General features: G+C 45.0%; 1 protein-coding gene across 3 annotated transcripts in view; it reads left to right on the top strand.

Annotated features, from left to right (window-relative positions):
- Positions 1-19062, top strand: part of FAR2 (fatty acyl-CoA reductase 2) — a 218404-nt gene that overhangs the window by 6495 nt on the left and 192847 nt on the right. Inside the window, exon 2 of one of the 3 annotated variants that reach the window (XM_019544234.1) lies at positions 7985-8121. The exons of the other annotated variants lie outside the window; for them this stretch is intronic. The gene's annotated coding sequence lies outside the window, so the exon portion shown is untranslated. The remainder of the gene's footprint in view (positions 1-7984; positions 8122-19062) is intronic. 3 annotated transcript variants of the gene reach the window in all.

Raw genomic sequence — 19062 nt, 5'->3', positions numbered from 1 at the left:
GGGGGAGCGGGGGCACAGCGGGCTTCACCTGCGCATCTCTCACTGCTCCGGAGCCTAGCTGAGCTTTTGGTTTATCCTGTTTTCTCCCTTTTTTGTTTTTGTTTTAATTTCCTTCTTAATTCCTTAATATTTCCAAGTTGCTGATGGTCCTTTAGAAAAGATAATAGTCCTTGGGTAATATTATGTAGAACATGGTATTAAAAATCATGACTAATTATAGCTCTGCACAGTAAGTAGTCAACAATAGGCTCTTATAACTAAAACAAGATGTGTGTAGAGGTATAATTAGTCTCCTATTGATGTCTGATTGTTAGATACTGGGGGTCCTTTTTTTTTTTTAATCTTTGAGTAAAATTGTTTTTTTTGTTTTTAAAAGAATCGGGGACCATTGAAGTTTTGGCAAGAATTTCTATAGTTGGACTACAAGTAGCTTCAGTCTTAACATAAAACTGGTTCTCTTGTTCACAAGAGTCAGTTCTAGAGCCATTCCTGTTTATGGGGAGGGGTTGGGCAACCAAGTGGTGAGTAAATGTGTAAGGATAGATATTTCTGCCCTTGGAGTGAATTGTACCTTACTCATCAAGACATCCTGTTATACTTTGTTCTATTGTTCCCTACTCCCTGAGAGTAGGGGTGGAACAGTTGAACCCACAGGATGTATATGTGGTAATACAGCTTTCCGTTCCCAAACTGAATCTTATGTTTTATGTCTATATTTTATGGTTTGTGTCCTCAGATGCTATGTTACTGTAGCAACGTGCTACCTGTAGATGCGCCCACTGAGTTACGCAAAATACTCTTTGATAGAAACTTAATTGAATCCAGACTGACTACACTGATTGTGGTCTTTACTGTTGTTTGTTTAATCTTTCTTGAACTGACTACAAAACTGGTTCATGGAAGGTTTTTTAAATTTCACGTTTACAATTGATCTATCTCCCCTGCTGGAGTGCTGTTGAGTTAATTCCCACAATATGTCTTGGTAAGTCCCAAAAGGGATTCCTATGCTATGCACAATACAGCTGGGCATTAATGTAAATGCATTCAACCCTGCAAGTATCTTTTAATTAAACTGATGAGAGTTTAATAATAGGTTGGAAGTTGGAGGGGAAAAATGTTGGTGATATTTAGTAGCTCCTGGGGGTGGGGGAAGTCTCAGTCCTTGTAATGTATAGCCACCCATCTCAAACATTATTACAGTTGACTCTAATTTGCATCCTTGTTGGCATTTTTGGAAAAGCCAAGGTTTAGCAACTGTTGATCCTTCTGGATCATGGTGTATACGTGAGAGGTCACCCAGACCTTTTGATGCATATGCCTAGGCAGAAATATGGAGCAGTGGAGGCTGCTCAGACACTGCCTCTCCTCCCCCTTTACGCCACTGAGACCAGAATGCAAAGGCCAAACTGAGTCCAGACATTTGGTGCCTGCATGGCTGTATTTGTATAAGCATCCAGGAATTGAACCTAGGTCTCCTGTGTGGCAGACAAAGATTCTACCACAAACCACTGAGGACTCCAGAAAAGTCAAGGGCAGAGTTGATATTGTGACTGAATCTGCCTGCTCTCTTGCCCTGCTATGTGTGCACACTATGAGTTGTAAACACAGTTCTGTTTTATCTCTGAATCACGGTAGTGGTAATGTGGCAAAGAATAGAAGCTGCAGCATCCAGGTTCTGTTTTTCTGATTCACAGATGCACCAGTGTCCTGTAGCTGAAATGCAAATCCTTTACTAGCCTCTAATATCATGGCAAGGGTAGTGCCAGTGGTGCATAAGCACTAAGTGCCCTCACACAGGGATGCCCAGTCAAATTAAAGTAACGTTATGTAGCAGTAGAAAGAAATCGCATGAGGCTCAGCAAGGAGAAGTGCAAAGTCTTTCACTTAAGATGGAACAATCCCATATACCAGTAGAGGATGGGGGCTGGCTGGCTGAGCAGCAGCTTTGCAGAAAAGGACTCGGGGGGGGCATGTGTTTACAATGGGCAACAAACTGACTATGAGCCAGCAGTGTGCCCTTGTTGCCAAGAAAGCAAATGGCATACTGGGCTGCATTTGGTAGGAGCTTTGCCAGCAGGTCAAGGGAAGTGATTATTCCCCTCTCTGCAGCACTCGTGAGGCCACATCTGGATTACTGCATTCAGTTTTGGGTCCCTGCTTCAGAAAGGATGCAGACAAATTAAAGCGGGTCCACTGGAGGGAAACAAAAATGGTTAGGGGCTGAGGCACATAACTTCTGAGGAGAGGCTGTGGGAACTGGGTTTATTTCTTCAGAAGAGAAGATGGAGGGGGGATTTAATAGCAGCCTTTAGTTACCTGGAGGGGGATTACAAAGAAGATGAAGCTAGACTGCTCTTGGTGGTGGCAAATGATAGAACAAGGAGCAACAGTATCAAGTTGCAGCAAGGGAAGTTTAGGTTAGATATTAGGAAGAATTTTCTCACTAGGAGGGTAGTAAAACACTGGAACAGGTTACCCAGAGAGGCGGTAGACTCTATCCTTAGAGGTTTTCAAGATCCAACTAGACAAAGCTTTGGTGGGGATGATCTAGTTGGGGATGGCTGTACTTTGAGCAGGTGGTTGGACTAGATGGCCTCCACAGGTCCATTTCAGTCCTTGTTTTCTGTGATTCTAAAATGATTTCTTTTCCTTCCCCCACCCCTCATTTTGAGAGAAGACATAAATAACTATGTGCCCCCTGAGCTTTGTTCCTAGCTACAACCTCACAGTACAACTAATGAGACACCAGTTCCTCACCATTTGTGCATCTTCAGTTCATTCAGTACTGAAGGATTTTGTATGACTTTTTTTTTCTGATTTTTCAGAAGCATGGCAGGTGAATTTCAGGCTGTCAGTAAAAACTGACAGAAGTCTGATCTGTAGCTATATGATGCCTTTGTGGAAATGCTCTGAATATAGTTGGTATTCATGTAGGGTTGCCACCCTGTATGCATGGTAGATTTTTTTTTTTTTTTGGGTAATATATTCAGAGTATGGACTGACTTTTTTTTTTGGCATGGCACTATCGCTGATTTCTGCAGGATTAGTAGCCAACTACTTGGTCAATGTCAATGTGGGAAAGGAGGCAAGAACACAGTGGAACCAATGATGGATACTATACTTTTTTAGTATCGCGAGTATATTAGTACAAGTTATTATATGTCTTCATTGTGCTCTTGGCTGATATTGGTACCATACCTCTCTCTTCCCCAGTGGTCTGTTCTGAGTTCAGTATTGTTTACACATGGGACAGAACAATCATGTGCAAAAATAAGACTGGGGATGGACTAGAACTGCAGAAAAGGACCATACAGTGGACCATATAATGAATATGAGCAACTGATATCCTCTTGTTGCAAAACAAAGCAACTGCATACTGGGCTGCATTAATAGAAGTGTCACTTGCAAGATGAAGGAATGGGTTCTTCTGCTATATTTGGCACTGGTGAGCTTTCACCTAGAGTACTATGTCCAGTTTTGGATACTGCACTTCAAGAAAGATGTGAACAAATTGAAAGGAGTCCAGGAAAGAGCAGTGAACATGATTAGAAGTCTGGGAAACTGATTTATAAGGAAAGGCTGAAAGAAATGGGACTGTTTCCTCTGAAAAAGAAAAGACTGAGGTGGGATTTGATAATGGTCTTCAGATGTCTGAAGGGTGGTTGTATATAGAGGATTTTGATGGACCACTCTCTGTCTACAAAGGATAGGAATAAGAGCAATTGTCTTGAATTGCAGAAAGGAAGACTTAGGCTGGATATTAGGAAGAATAATGTGAGGATGGTTAAGACTTGGAACAGTCTACCAAGAGAGGTTGTGGGGTCTCCATCCTTGGAAGTATTTCCCAACATGTTAGACAAATACTTGGCTGGGATGGTTTAGTCAGGAGTGATGCTGCCTTGATGAGGAGATTGGACTAGATAACTCCTAGCTGCACTTCTATATGATTCTATAAAACCTTCATACAGCACTCTCTGGAAGTGCCCAATTGGCATGTTCAAACTCTGGGCTCCAGGAGAACTCCACTGTAAATGACAAATTAAAGTAACCTCTCATCCACTAACCCTGCCCACATCCTGTTTCCTGACAGGGGACTAATAATTGTTGTTTATTACTGTCAAATGATGTGTTATCTGAAATGGAAAAGCATTGTCATTCTCCAGATCAGAAGACTTGAGGAGAATCAATACCTGGACTGCCGTCTTGCCCTTAGTGGAGTCAATGGCAGACACTTAACTATGATTTTAATGAATCAGGATTTCATACTTGGACTTGGCTAAATCGCTCTGTTTAGCCACGTACCACAACCACAAGTCAATGAGTCTTGCAGGTCATGCAATGTCTTTGGTTTCCAATGCACACTTTGAGATGGTTGAGCTATCTAATTCATTATTACTGAGCCCTTATTGAATGTAATTGATGTGGGGTGCCCAGGTGCATTGTTAGGCAGCAAATTCAGAAGGAAAATCTTGATGTGTTTTGATTTCCAGGTAGCTAATAAGGCTCTCATCCTGGATAAATAATCTCTTGCCTAAAGCAGAAAACCCAACTTCTAAATTGATTGTCTGTGTCTACATTTCTAAATTGGATGTGACAGAAGATTGCCTTCAGATTTCCTTTGCTGAAGACAGCTGCAGCCTGACTGCTTTTAGCTCTCTGCCAGTGGGCAGCAAAGAAACAGAGAAAAATAGGTTGTTTTGCCTTTCTGCAGAGTCTCTGTTTATTCACACAGACCTACAGGTGCAGATGGCTGTGAAGTTTTAATGCAAGATCCAGTATATTTCTCCTTTTGAATGAAATAACTTCATTGCTGCAACTGTCAAATTTGGTTTCTGCTAGGGTAATCTAAGTCTTGCTTACTTTACTTGCAGTGTCATTATTTATTTATTTTTTTAAAACTCATTATTCTTCATGGAGCTGCTTACATTCCTCTCTAGATTTCTTCAGCTTTCTACCTCCTAAAAGAAATAAAAACCAGAGTTTGGTTCACCTAAGTTACAGACCTTACTTCAGATGGCTTCCTCTCAAGCTTTTGTTGCATCTTCTGTGTATCAATTCCTCCAGGGTAAGCTGTCTGAAATTGATGGTGGTAGCCTTGCAGAGGACAGTGTCAGTCTCTTGCTCATCATGCTTTGGCTTTTGCTAAAAATAGTAACAAGATTTTTCCCTGAAAAATGCCCCTTGGAGGTACCAGAACATGCATGCTATGGCTTCATTATAGGAACTGACACACTCTGTCAACTCATTGCAGCTGCAAACACTGGCTATTAGGCCTGTGTGAAGCAGCTAGTATTCACTTTGGATTCAGATTCAGCGGATTTGGGGGACAGTGATTGGTTCAGTGTGGTGGTTTTTTTTGGTTTTTGTTTTTTGTTTTTAATCATTGTCCTGAATCAATTTTGGCTGAATCTGGTTAGGAGATTTGGTACCTACCAAATCACATGGGCCCATCCCCTGCCCCAGCTCCTGGCTCTTTGAGGGGGGGAGAGGAGTCCTGAATCACCAGGTGCTATCCAGTGGGGGAGGAGATCCCCACTGCCTCACACTGCATGGGGGGCTCTGCATGACCCCTCTCACCCCTGCCTGTTCCCCCAACCCTGCCCACCATGGCTGCCCCATCTGCCCCAGCTCTGGCCCTTCAAGAACAAAACCCCACAAAATAACCCTGAACTCACTCACAGGTTCCTGCCTGGCAGGGGGTGATCCCTGCTGCCCCTTACTGCCCTGCGTGACTTTAGGGGGTCTGCATGAGGCTGCTTTAGCAGCCTGTGAGTTCAGGGTTTTTTTGGTGTTTTTGTTAATTTGTCTTAAAGGGCCAGATTGGGGTAGGTGAGACAGCTTGGGGGGGGGGTTGGGTCAGACAGCTTGTGCAGAGCCCTCCTGCTGGGCAGCACCCAGTGAGTGGGGGCTTTGTTTTTTTTAAGGGCTGGGAGCTGGGGTGGGCAGGGCAGCCATGGGGAAGGAAAGGGAGCAGTTGTGGGGGGCTGGGGGAGCAGGCAGGGGCCTGGCAGGGGTCCCCCATAGTATCCTTCCCCTACTTTCCAGTTCCCTGCTGCAGCAGGCAGGGACACCCCAAATTACCGAAGCTCTCTGAATCTTTTTTGAACCAATTCAGACCTTTTTATTGGTCCCCTGATTTGATTTAGTTCAGATTTGGAGATTTGGCCACTGAATCGGGCTGAATCTCCTCCAAATCAAATCAGCACCAGAAGCTTCGCACAGCCCCACTGGCTATCAGCTTTGTAGCTCTGGGTAACTTCTCTATGCACCTTCAGCTGCCAGTTCACCTTAATTGTCCTCTGCCTGAGCGTACACATGAAGGCATACCTCACCTTTCTACACAGGCTTTTGAAGGCTGGGTGAGGGTTTTAGATCTGTTAACCTGAGAGGTGCACCTCAGATTGCAGGGACAACTGTCTGTGGCATACTTGCAGATTCTTCCAGAACTTTGTCCTGCTCCCCTTTACCAACTTTAATTATTGCCAAGCTAATGAAGGCATGGAGTGGTTTAACCGTACCTTTTTTAAGAGAGGATTCATTTGAGCCAGCTTTAACTTTCATTAGACCTATCACCAACCCTCTGTGTTGCTTGAGAGCATATCACAACCACTTGATTTTTTTGCTTCCTTCAAGCTTGAAAGGAAAGCCTATTGCCCTGTTGCCTTAAGCATGTCAGAGCTGTTAACATGACAAAGGTGCCTGTGTTCCCCAAACTACTGTGAATAGCCTGGACATAACAATTAAGAAATAAGGCATTGGCTTCAAAATGGTCTGGGCACATCTAGAGAATTCCTGGTCTAGATCTAGTAACTTTCTGTCTGAATAACTATTTCAGATGGTATTCAGGTGCTAAATTTTTTTGGCCCTGTGGTTCAAATGAGTGGTGCAGACTGGTCCATGGGTTGGATCAGACCACATGCTCCAGGATCAGTCCTGCACCTCAGATCCAGACTGTGCTACCCCTGTCTGGCCCCGCATCCCAGGATTGGGGTCCTGGGACTCCATGATGTCTCTGCCTCTCACATATCAGGACCAGGTTTCATGCTGCCCTCTGCACTGGATATAATGTGTAGAACCATGGCCTACCTCACCAGTCACCAACCTGAGGATCCTGATATACAGGTAGGTCCTTGAGCCTCTTTTGATAGATCCTTGGCTGGGGGTACAGCTGGGTATGTGTGCATTTGCATACCCACTGCCCCCAGCCCCAGCAGGTCAATCTGTCAGAGGGGGAAGGGGTGGGCCCAGGTCAGGGCCCTCGCACTGAGCAACTAACTGTGCGGCCCAGTCAGGAGCAGGGGAGGTTTAGTGGAGCACCAGCCTGGTTGGGTGGTGGGAGGATTGGAGCCTGGGGGATTCTCTAAGGGTGTGGGGGGGTCCTCCCCATGTCAGCGGGGTCCGAGGTAGCAGAGGCTGCTGCCGCTGTGCCTCAGGCCCCTGGACCATGGAGGCTTCCAAGCCAGGCCCAACACTATGTTCATCTGGCTGCTGGGCAGGCATGGCTCAGTGCACCCATGGCACAGAAGTGGGATCAGGCCCTGGCCTGGCTGGGTCTGGGACACCTGTTTAGGGGCGGAGGGATGTAGGGGGTGGGGTGGGTATGTGGTAGATCCTGGGGTGCCCTTTAGTTCCAAAAAGTGATCTTCACCATAAAAAGGTTGGAGACCACTGGCCTGCAGGGTTCCCCATATACAGCGTTGGATGTAAACTACTCCTGACCTACTGGCTGCATCACCAGCTACTACTTCAGTTAAAAGACTGATGCTGGGGACACTTGAGTGAGGTATCTCAGCAGTCCTTATTGGGCATCTCTTGTCACTAGTGAACTTGCTATAGAGGACTTTTTGAGATCAGCTGTGTTCTCGGGGCAACATGATGCCCCATATCTGATGAGCAGAACATTAGATTCTTACCAAAGCGTACTGTATAGCAGGATATGCAAGTTTTTCAACAGCAACCTCTTTTTTTTTTTTTTTTCCCCTAGTGAATAATCAGTCTGAAATTGCTGTGGACTTTCAGTATATCTCAGTGACCACCTGCTTTCCAATACTGTAGTTCCCCAGGCCAGGATTAAGGTATACAGAGGCAATGAAGAGTCTGTCATTGCCTGTTCTGTATCAGGTAAAGAGTATAGACTTGCATATAATGCTTACACTGATTTGCATGTCTTTTAAATCTCAGGAGTCCAGACATACAAGCTGGTGTAGAATGCTTTAAACCCTCCTGAAACGTTTAAAAAAAAAAAAAAAAAAAGCCCGGATAATCTTGTATTGTTTTCTGTGAACCATTTATTATGTGCATACACCAAACTTTCCATAACTAGTATCTGGTTGGTCCTCCAGGCATCCTATGCTGCACTGCTTCTCACCCTCTTCCCCACCACTCTAACCCTGGCACAGCAAGTGTCTACACTGGTATACAGTTGGAGCTCTGTTGCCAGGTATCCAGCTTGTAACTGTATTGGTCTAGAAGAAAATGCAATCAGGACTTTGTAGTGTTGTCTACACTTGACTCCAGTGTCCCTGGCTTGGGGGTCTAGGGACAGTTCTCAACTGTTTTTAAATAAATGACCAATTTCCTTCCTTTGGTAGCGATTGATCAGGGTTCTGTGCATCCCGGGTATACTAGGAGGTGGTTGGGTCGGGGAGTAGGGGCTGCCTGGACCCCTTTCTCTCTGTGCGGGAATGAGTCTTTACTGAAGTCACCCTTGACGAGAAAGGGAAGCAGAAAATTGCAATTGGGCTGAGTACTCACGATTACTTCCTGGTGGCAATTTGAAAGCACTGCAATGCCCAAAAGGAACCCTTAGCAGCGTACGTGCGGATATGTTTGACCCGGGACAGTTGTGAAGCAGTTTCCAATTGGTGACATTATTGAAATGGTTCAAGTGTTAGTCTGTCCACACTCTAAGGTATGTAAGTAGAAAGCCTCAGTGTCCAGTGTCAGTTTGCTGTATCTACCTATCATTAAAGTCACCCTAAGATTTGATGATGGTTTTGTGAGATTTGAACCATCTCAGGACTGATAATGGAGTACCTAAAAATGGAGGAATCCTAGCCTTAGTACATGATGCTATTTGCAGTCATCTGACAAGAAAAAGCCCAAACACTCTGCTGCTCAGTAACGTCTGATTTCCATGACAACTGCTGCAATCCTGTGTTTGTTGAAGGCTGGAGTAAGATGCGTTGCCCCTTCTTAAAGGAAACTATCTCATTGTTGTCATGCCTGGTGTTTCAATAGTCACAATATTTTAAAAGAACAATCATATTTTAAATAAATGACTAGTTCAGTGTCAGTCTTTGTATAGCAGGCTTTGTGGAGGGGGTGAACACCCTGGAGCTATTTTGTAGTCTTTCTCCATGAAGTTGTACAGCGTATAAGCCTGAACAGTAGACAGCAGGTGTGGTCAAAAGATGGCCTGCATGCTGGATCTTGCCTGCCAGGTGATTTTTAATCCAGCCTGTGGGCGAGCACTCGCCAATTAATTGTATTTGGCCCAGCCCACGGCTGTCCTGGCTGTGCTCCACATGGTGCTGAGTCTCTTGCCCACTCCCACCAGGGCAGCATGCTACACTTCCCCATCACCCACAGGACACTAGCCCCTGCCCTGGCCAGTGTGCACAGCTTCTGAGGGAACTGTTCAGCTCCCTGGTCTCCAGCAGCTCTTCTTCCTGTCCTTGTTGCAGCAGTTAGGCAAGTGGTGGGGGAAGCTGCAGCTGGGCAAGAATACAGGGCCTGCACCCAGGCAGGAGCGTGGGGCCTGGGCCTGTGGCGCTCCCTGTGATTTCATGCAGCTCCTGTGACTTGGTTGGGATCTGCGCATGATGGTGGCAGTGGTAGCAGTGGCCTGACCCTGCTTCCTGCCAATACAAGCAACTCCTGGAACTTGACAGGAGTCACGCGCCCCCAGAGGGCATCTGCATATGAAAGGCCATGAGTGCACTGAGGTCCTGTCCCCTGATACTGCTGCTGTTGCCACCAGTGGTGGGGGCTGTGCACTATGGGGGGTCCACATGCACCCTACCATATCCCACACATCCCCCCCCCTCCACACACACACACCCCTCCTGTGCTCCCCCCCACACAATATACAAGAGTAAGACCATTTTGAGCTACAATGCAAATATCTCTATACGTTACACAAGCACACCAGATTAGGACAAAAATTATTTTTTGCAAAATGTTATAATAAATGTTTTGATTCTTAGTGTATGATCTGTTTTTTCTGGTTCCAAGATGGCAACCCCTCCCCCCAAGGATTACTTCCAGGTGCAAGGGGAGGGACTTCCAGTGGCAAAGATCAGGGGTTAAGTGCAGGGCTTCTGGTCTCAAGATGGCAGCCAGGGGTCAGGGAACCTGTCAAGGGGTGGGGCTACCCTTGTGGCCCTCAACAGTTCCCCAAATCTTATTAAGTGGCCCCCAGCCAAAATAATTGCCCACTCCTGATTTATACAGTATGTATAGTATTGGATGCATGTGGGACCTACTGTATGTTTCTATAGTAGTAGTTGCTTGCTGGATTTGGTTCCAGAGCCTGCTGGCTACAGTTCTGCATTTCCACATATGATTATCTCCAGACAGCAAGTGTTGCTGGGGTGGGGAGAAGCTGAGTAGAAGGTTGGCTGGTTCTGGACACTACAAGTTCAGGATTGTCAGTTTTTGTGGCCTTTTTTTGCTTCCCCTATTGTGCCCTAACTATAACACCACTCAGGTTTGACTGTTGTAACTTGTGTAAAAATATAAAATAAAGGGGAATATTTTACCAGCAACCAGCTGTAACCCTGATGAGCTCTGCATAGCAGAGTTTCTGCTCACAGATCAAGGCCAATAAAGGAAGACGAGAGCCAGCACTGTGGCAAAGAACTCAAGTGTTAGGGTAGGTGTAAAGATAGCAATGCACCCTCTTGCTTCTTAACATTTGAAAACTTTCTTCAGTTAAAAGAAGACCCTGGATGTTATCTGCCTTCTTCCTGTAGAAAGTAAAACTTCCAAGTGGATGGATTTGTTATCATGTGCAGTCTACAGCTGAACATGAAAGTTGACATTTGGCATCATTTCTCTGGCAAATGCCACTGTTCAGTAATTGGGTTCTTGAAGATACTTGGAGTGGAGCATGTAGTCTATTAAGCCCCAAACATGTTTCTAAAAGGCAGAATGGGTGTAAGTGGCTGAATATAGTCACTGCAAGTGTTTTGGGAGAGCAATTGACTTCTCTTGCTGGTTGGTGCCATTGAGGAAACTGAGATGGGATTGCTTTCAGCATCAAGTCTGATCCTTTCTCTTTCCAATTTTCTCCATGAACTCCCTGTCTCTGTTCACATCTATTTTGACTTGCAGGCAGTCCTCGGATTTATGACAATTGGTTCCTGAAAACCTCATCTTAAGTTGAAACATCATACCTTGGAACCAATTTTCTCATAAGAAACAATGTTATAAATGAGGGATTGGTTCCTGCAAAGTCCCAATACCCTATTTTCACCAAAAATACCCCAGAACTTTGTACTTTATCAATTATAGGTGAGTAATGTAGCTACATTAATGTATTTATATTATAGATAGCAATCATTGGTTTGGAAGGACAAGACTTATTTGAGGTGACTTTGGACTTTTTGAAAGGCTGTTGGTTGGACTTTTTGAAGGGTTCTTGGCTGGAGTCTTCTCAGGAATCTTGTGTGAAGGTTTTTCTGGAGCCTTGTTTGCTTTCTTGAAGAAAGTGTCCAAGGAAATTTGGACAGAGGTTCTCCAAGGAGATAAGCAATGCAGCAAACTTGTTCGCTGGTGTGGCATCACATTGGATTAAGTGTTGTAAAGTCAAAACTGATGTTATAAAGTTGAAACAGGGTGTTGATTTATAAACGTTGTAAACACAAAACATTGTAGGTCAAGTTCTGCCTGTATTTGTTCTGAAGACTGAGGCCAGGCTTAAATCCAGACCTGAATCCTTATTCTCATTAACTTCTACTCCATGTAGTCTGCCCAAATTTTCCTGACTAAAATGACTAAAATGTGGTATTTTGCTATCTGCACCCACTTGTATGCTTTTGGGCTATATCTTGCCAATGGCCATTCTGCCAACTTCTCCTTAATTTCTTCTGAGGATTAAGCTGTTCTGTGAAGCATTCAGACTGTAAGGACTGCTTTTCACGTTGAGTTCTTTACCTATTTGTGCATATATGTGACAGTGGCTTCAGGTTGTCATTGTTTGCCACTTTCTTCTTTCCATTGCAGCAACTACTTAGACTTGAAGTGTCAGATACATTACAGGCAGCCCCTGCTTAACTCTGTTTTGCTTGGCACTGTTTCTCCATAATGCTCATTTTTAAATTGATACCCAATTCCACTTAGCACTCAGAGTTTCATTATGATGTCCATGGTCACAATCTTGGGTTGTCAAACTTTTTTGGTTTCACTTGACGCTCCGTTTTTCAGGAATGGATTAAGAGTGCTAATGGGGGTTCCCTATACTTGAAAGATTTAAGCTGGTAGCAGCAGTGCTTATCTGCAAGTTTTACTTGCTCATCCATTTAAAAAAAAAAGCTGTAATGTCATTTCAGATTGGGGTTTTGGTAAGTCCTTAGCACAATGAATGTTGCACATGGTTTCAAGGATTTTGTGTCTTCTCCCATTGTTTGTACTGTGTCTTAATTAGAATTGCATCATAAGATTTCTTGCTTCATTTTGTGCCATGAGGCTTTGTGTAATCTCCCACCTTCTGACACCTCTCATTAGCAGATAGAAAAGGTGTTTCTCCTCTACAGATTTTTGTGAAATCTGTCTGCTTAATGCATCCCTTGGCCATGCCTGCACACATCTCTTAAATAATAGCCTCAATCCAAAGTGCTCATGAAAAATATTTTGAAAATATTTCAAATATTTTTCTTGAGAGGTGATATGCAATACAGAGGAGTCAGGCCCTTTTACATATTTTAAGATTGGGGGGGGGGAAGGAATGAACAACAGTAAGTTAAAAGGGAAAGGGATTTACTGCATGTCAGGTACTCTACAGTAACTGTGTTTGTCTACAGTTCCCTGTGGTAGCGAAAGGTGAATCATGGTTGCTTAACCCTGTTTAGCCCTTAATGAAATAGAGCTTAGATATGATTGATTTGCTTTCACTTACCACAGGATAAGTATGGGCACATGGACATTTACTCTACAGCAGCTAATGCATGGTCAGTTTTGACTCTCCATAATTTGTCTGTTTTTTGTCAATACCCTGGGTAGTCATTTATACCTCTGTGGGGGGGATTGGACTGGGACATCAAATCAAAATTGGAACAATTTTTATATTCTGTCTTTGAAAGCAGAAGGTGTAGGGAGAATCGGGGATAGGATCCCTAGGAAAAGTGTTGCATAACTCTCAGTTCTGGAAAGGCCATAATGCAGTGGAGTACTGTTTAAATGAGGAAATATGACAACTGCAGACTTCCTGCTGGTTTTCTCAGTGTGGCAAAGACCCATGCCTGCTTCCCATTCTCTCTTCTCATAAACCAGTCACTGCGAGTCAGCTTTCCAAATTAGCTCCCTTCCTTTTGCCCCAGCTGAAGAGTAACTCAGAGCATTTTACCAGAGCAGAGTGAGGTACATGTGTGAAACATGTACCAAGCTTCATCTTTTAGTGTGGCTTAGAAGGCAAAGATGGCTGTCAGTTTTGAAGCAAAAGATAAAAGGTATGATGTCTCAAAGCAAACTTTTACCCTTATTATATTGTAGTCACCTGTTTGTGTTCTCTCTCACCAATTTAGAAAAGACCTACTTGAAAAATCAGAGCTAGAAACTATACCACCTCTCTCTTTATTCTGTCTTTCCCCTTGCTCAGAAGTCTGTTCTGACTGTGTAGTCGCATGTAAACTGACAGTTTTTTTCCTTTTTGTCTTGTACTGTCTTTTGTTCATAATCTTTCTTTTTTCCAAAGTACACTGCATATATGCTTTGCAGCATTTGTAAGGGAATGGCGAGTTTGCTGTCTTGGGTGTAGGTACCAACTTTTTACTATGTAATTCTCTTGAAATAACATAATCATGAGAACAGTGCAAGTAGCCATGTGTATATGCTGAACCAAATGTAATGTCCTGTATCATCCTGAGGAAGGACATGCTGTGTTCTCTGCCAGCGAAAAGAAAGAGATCTTGACCTTGGTGACTTTTTTTTATAGTAGGCCTCTCACTTCCAGTCTACATAATCTTGCTTGGATGGGCTTGGCTATTTTCTCTAGTTTTTCCTGTCCACATTAAACTATTGGCATCATCAACCCTTTGAAATAGAGGGATTGTAGCAGAATATCCAAATGATGCTCCATGATGCATAGGGCTATTGAAGGTGGAGGCTAGCTAAAAACAAGATAGACCTCAGATTGCAAGTGTTCCTTGTGTGGGATGAAAGAAAGATTCAGCTGCCTCCAACTTGCAGCTGTGCCTTTGTCTTCAGTAGAAGTAGTTAACATTAGTCTTAAATTGGGGCATCCATGGATGCAGTGAGTTAACAAATATTGAAAGGAGAAAAGCATAGCATATGCTATAATTTTAAAAAGAAAATAATTTCCCCAAAAACAAAGGCTTTGTTCTGAATTAGCATGATGAGATAGCATCATTCAACACAGTTTAGGGTTTGTTTGGTAAAGTTAACTTAAAGTGGTTCTGTAATTAACTCCTTGGGGCCGTCTTGCCCGTGGTAATTCTTGGTGGACTCTGAAGCAAGAATGATCTTTCTGCTGTGTCAGGGAAAAATGAATAATCTCAAGCTGATATAGTTGAGTTGCATAAAGCATGAATGCATCATACTGTGCATGAATGTTCTATTTACAACAGGATATGATATTTCTAGCATTAATGAAGAAAGTCTTGGGTTTTTGCCCTTTTCTTATCATTGATGAAATCCCAGTACAGAATTAACAGCCCTCCCCTGCACCCCTCTAGTCTTTTTCTGTGTGGGGGGGACCCATAGTTCAGGGATGAATTGCTTTAAATTTCTTTAAAAGAGTTGAAAAGTTGCTTACCATTCTTTTTCAGCTCTGTGCTAGTCTGTCCTGGAGATGACTTTATGAATAGCTGAAAGCCTTTTGTGTCATTGTTATTTCAAGAGTCCTGTGGATTTTTTTCCTTTTAATTCCAGTCATGGAATGGTTTGGACTTCAGGGGACATCTAGTCCAACTCGTTAGACACAATGTGGTATTTTGAAACTATCCCAGGCCAGTGGTTATGTAGCCTTTTCCTATCAACCTCTAGGGAAGGAGATTCCAGACATGTCCACAATATGCATTAATGCACTTTTGCTAATGTGCATTAAATTTAGTACCCACAGTAGGGGTATGCAAAATGGGGCCTGCCAGGCCATTCTATCTGGCCTGTAGGGCCCCTAAAAAATGTAGAAAATTAATATTGGTTTTCCCTGGGCTGCCCATCATGTGGCATCTTGATTGCTTGCCAAAACTCAGTAAGCAGTCCTCTGCCCAAAATAATTGCCTGCCCCTGACCTATGGGCATTGTTACACCTGTTCCAGGGTTCAGGGGGGTAGCACTTTTAATTAGATTGGCTCCAAGAGCTGCTCTAATTAAAGCACCACTGCTTCTTGTGTATCAGTCCCCCTGTGCTTGAAAATGATGGTGGGGGGCGCTTGAATTAAAGCTTGTTTGATGAACTTTAGTTCAAGTGCTCCCACCAACATTTTCAAGCACCGAGATGCTGATGCACAAGGAGGCTGCTGTAGTGCAGCAATTGCCACATTCCAGGAATCTTGATTAATTGAGCCTGCTCTGAACCACTGGAATTCCAGCACATCAGAGCAGCGTCAGCACTCATGTACAGACATCTGCCATTGTGAGGTACTAGGAAAAGGTGCGTTAGTCTATTTTTTCTTAATGTGCATTAGCAAAAGTGCATGGCTTTCTGGTGATGCTTCAATGTGTATTTAAATAAGCTAATGTGCATTAAAGTGCACCTGTAAACATTCCCTCTTACCACTTCCCTGAGCCTCTTGTTCCACTTTCTTGCTATTCTGACAACTAGGAAGGGTTTTGTTTCTGCAGAGATTTCATTTAAGTGGCAGCACTTCTAGGGCTCTGAAGACTTGGATTCTGTTCTCTGCCGTTTTAGCAAGTCTCACGGGACTCATCTGCCCTCCCTCCTTGCCAAACCAAGGAGTGCTGCTGACAAGTACACTCTGCACTCGCACGCTTGGCCTTCACACATGCCAAATTCAGGAATGAGGTAATATAGTTGCTTTATAGCAATGCTGAGCATATATCCTTTCCTGCTTTTAGACACTGTCTTGGGTGTGCTTATTGGTGTGTGGCTATGTTGCCTCATTTCTGGGAGCAGTTCTGTCATGCTTCTTCACAATGTTCCCAGGTTTGGATAAAAAGGCTGTATAAACACTAGGACTGCGCAAAATTTCACCTCCAATTTTGTTTCAACCTGTTTCAGAGTTGAAACAGCAAAATTGAAATGGAACAAATATGGTCAAAACAGCCTCAAAACAAAATGAGGCAAGTCGAAACGCTTCACCGTTTTGACATTTCACCCATAAGCTATAATGGGGAAGAATAAAACAGCCTATAACTTTGTCATTTCTGGCCTGATTTGGATGAAACATGCAGGAATGATTGCCCCTTCTGAGGACATGAAACTTGCCAAGGTTCAAGGAGATGGGTGCAGGGGATTTGGGAAAACTGCACCCCCAAATTTTTTAAAGCAAAACTCATGTCATGTGTATGCGTTAAGCCACAGTGGGGTCAAAACTGCAGGCATGCTAGCCCCTGCAGAAGCCACAAAGCCTGCCAAGTTTCAACAAGGTAGGTGAAGGGGTTTGGGGGAAACTGTACTTCAAGCTGTGGAGAACCAAAACTCATGACATGGGTAACACTGTGTTAAGGCACAGCAGGGTGAAAGCTGCAGGCCTGTTAGCCCTGCTGCAGCCACAAAGTTTGCCAGTTTTCAAGGAGATCAGTGCAGGGTCATCTGGGTTCTGGGGCCCTGGACCTCTGGCTGCTGACAGGCCAAACTTGTGACATGGGTGCGTGTGCAGCAGTGTCTGTTTTGGGGCACAGGGTGGGCAACTACTGCAGGTCTCTCTGCTAGGCCCTGTTGCGGCCATAAAGCCTGCCAGCTGTTAAGGAGATGCGTGCAGTGGGGCTCTGGGGCCCTGTGCCCCTAGCTGCTGAAAGGCAAAACCCGTGACATTTTGAATTGAAACAAAATGCTGTTCTGTCAAAACTGGTCGAAATGGAACGCTGCTATTTTGTACACTCCTAGTAAACATGCGCTACCTATCAGACACTTGGTTCCCCAACATTAAAAGAGGAGAGGATGCACCACTCTCATACTTCAGAGAGGTGCTATTATAGGGGTGGGCAAAATATGGCCCGTGGGGCCCCTAAAACACTTAGAAAATTAATATTTCTCTGTCTTTGTTTCCTGTCAAAAATGACAAGAACCAGGGGCAGTAGGACCCAGGGGAAGCTCAGTGGGCTCTGGCAACAGCAGGGCCTGCTTGGCCCTGCCCCAGAAGCCCCAGCAGGGACTTCTGGCCTGTGACCAAATGGTTGCCCCCATGCAGGAACCTCCCAGGTAAAGGTGGGGGGGAGGGCAGGGAAGGAGGCCAGGGTGGGCCAGGGGAAAGCAACCCCTAGCCCACCCTGTGGCCCACACTCCCTGCTGCAGCTACTCGCAGCCTGTACAGGGCTGTCCTGAGCAGGCACAGGTAGCACCCCCGGTGGATTGTGAGTGACTGCAGCGTGGGGTGCTGGGCACGGGGTGGGGCAGGAGCCACTTCTCTCATGGTTGGCACCAGCTTGTAACCTACCCTCATGCTGGCTCTGGGCTTGCCCGTCGGGGCTACCCAGAACCTGGGCCAGCTGCAAACATCTGCTGCCTCTCTATCCCAGCCCCAACCTGTGCCTGCTCAAAACAGCCCCACGCAGGCTACAAGTGGCTGCAGCAGGGAGCACCAGCCATGGGGCAGGGGAGGGGCTGTTTTTCCCCACACACAGCACCAGCTTGTTCCCTGCCATGGAGCAGGGTGTCAGGGGCTGCATGCTGCCCCCCACCTGTACCACAGGGTTGGGGGGCACTGGGAGTGAGTGGGTGCATTGGGCCCACAGTGGTGTCCTGGGGCCAGTGCTGGCTGGGCGCAAAGCAGGGTGGCAGGAGTACGGGGGTCCCAGCAGGCAGGGGCTGTATGGAGCCGGGCCAGTTTCCGCCTCGCCCTGCTGGTGCAGCCCAGCCCAGTTCCACAGACCCCTGCCAGCCTGGGCCCCACTGGTGCTGGCCCTAAGACATTGATGATGGTTAGGGACAAGATGATGACCGGGGCAGGGCACCTGTCAAGGGATGGGGCTACCCATGGGGCCCTCAGCAGCTTGCCAAAACTGAGTAAGTGGCCCTCTGCCCAAAGTAATTGCCCACCCCCATGCTATGAGGATATTGAATTAGGAAGCACCCTGGTACTACAGGAACGGGGACCATTATCTTAAAGAGAGGTGTTGACCTAGTCAGATGTTCTGTCCTTTTGTAGGGAATTTAGGTTTTCTGTCCCATCATGTCTCTCCCTAGCTGCAGCAAAAATTTCATTAAGCAGATGACAGCAGCCACCATGAAAGCTGGTGTTCGACAGAAGGAAACAAATGCACTGAGAACTCAGCAGCATGGGATTCAGTGCTGGGAAGGGAGGCAATTCCTATCTTCCAAAGCCGTTTGCAGAACAAACGAGTTAGTAAATTCCTGCTCCTAACATTATTTGTACAAAAATAAACTGTTTCCAGGCTGGTAGAGCTAAGCATCATTTCATAGTTATAGGGGACAAGAAGTGAATGATACTTTGTTTCTTTGAAACAACAAAGGAACCCTTTAAAAGGTAGGCAGAATGTGATTATCCAAATACAGGTATTTGCCATGACAGCTGAGTTACAACATGCTTGCTGTTTACAGTATATGTTGCCATGAAATTTTTACAACACCACTATGTTCCGGGTCTACATTTTACAACTCGTTGGTTTTTTTGTTTTTTAAACAACAACAAAAAACAAAACAGAAAAACCCCCACACTCACCAGCTGTAGCAGGGGC

Source organism: Crocodylus porosus, unplaced genomic scaffold (assembly GCF_001723895.1).
Source record: "Crocodylus porosus isolate Cpor-Errol unplaced genomic scaffold, CroPor_comp1, whole genome shotgun sequence".
Taxonomy (NCBI): Eukaryota; Metazoa; Chordata; order Crocodylia; family Crocodylidae; genus Crocodylus; species Crocodylus porosus.
This window is presented reverse-complemented; position numbering and strand designations above follow the sequence as displayed.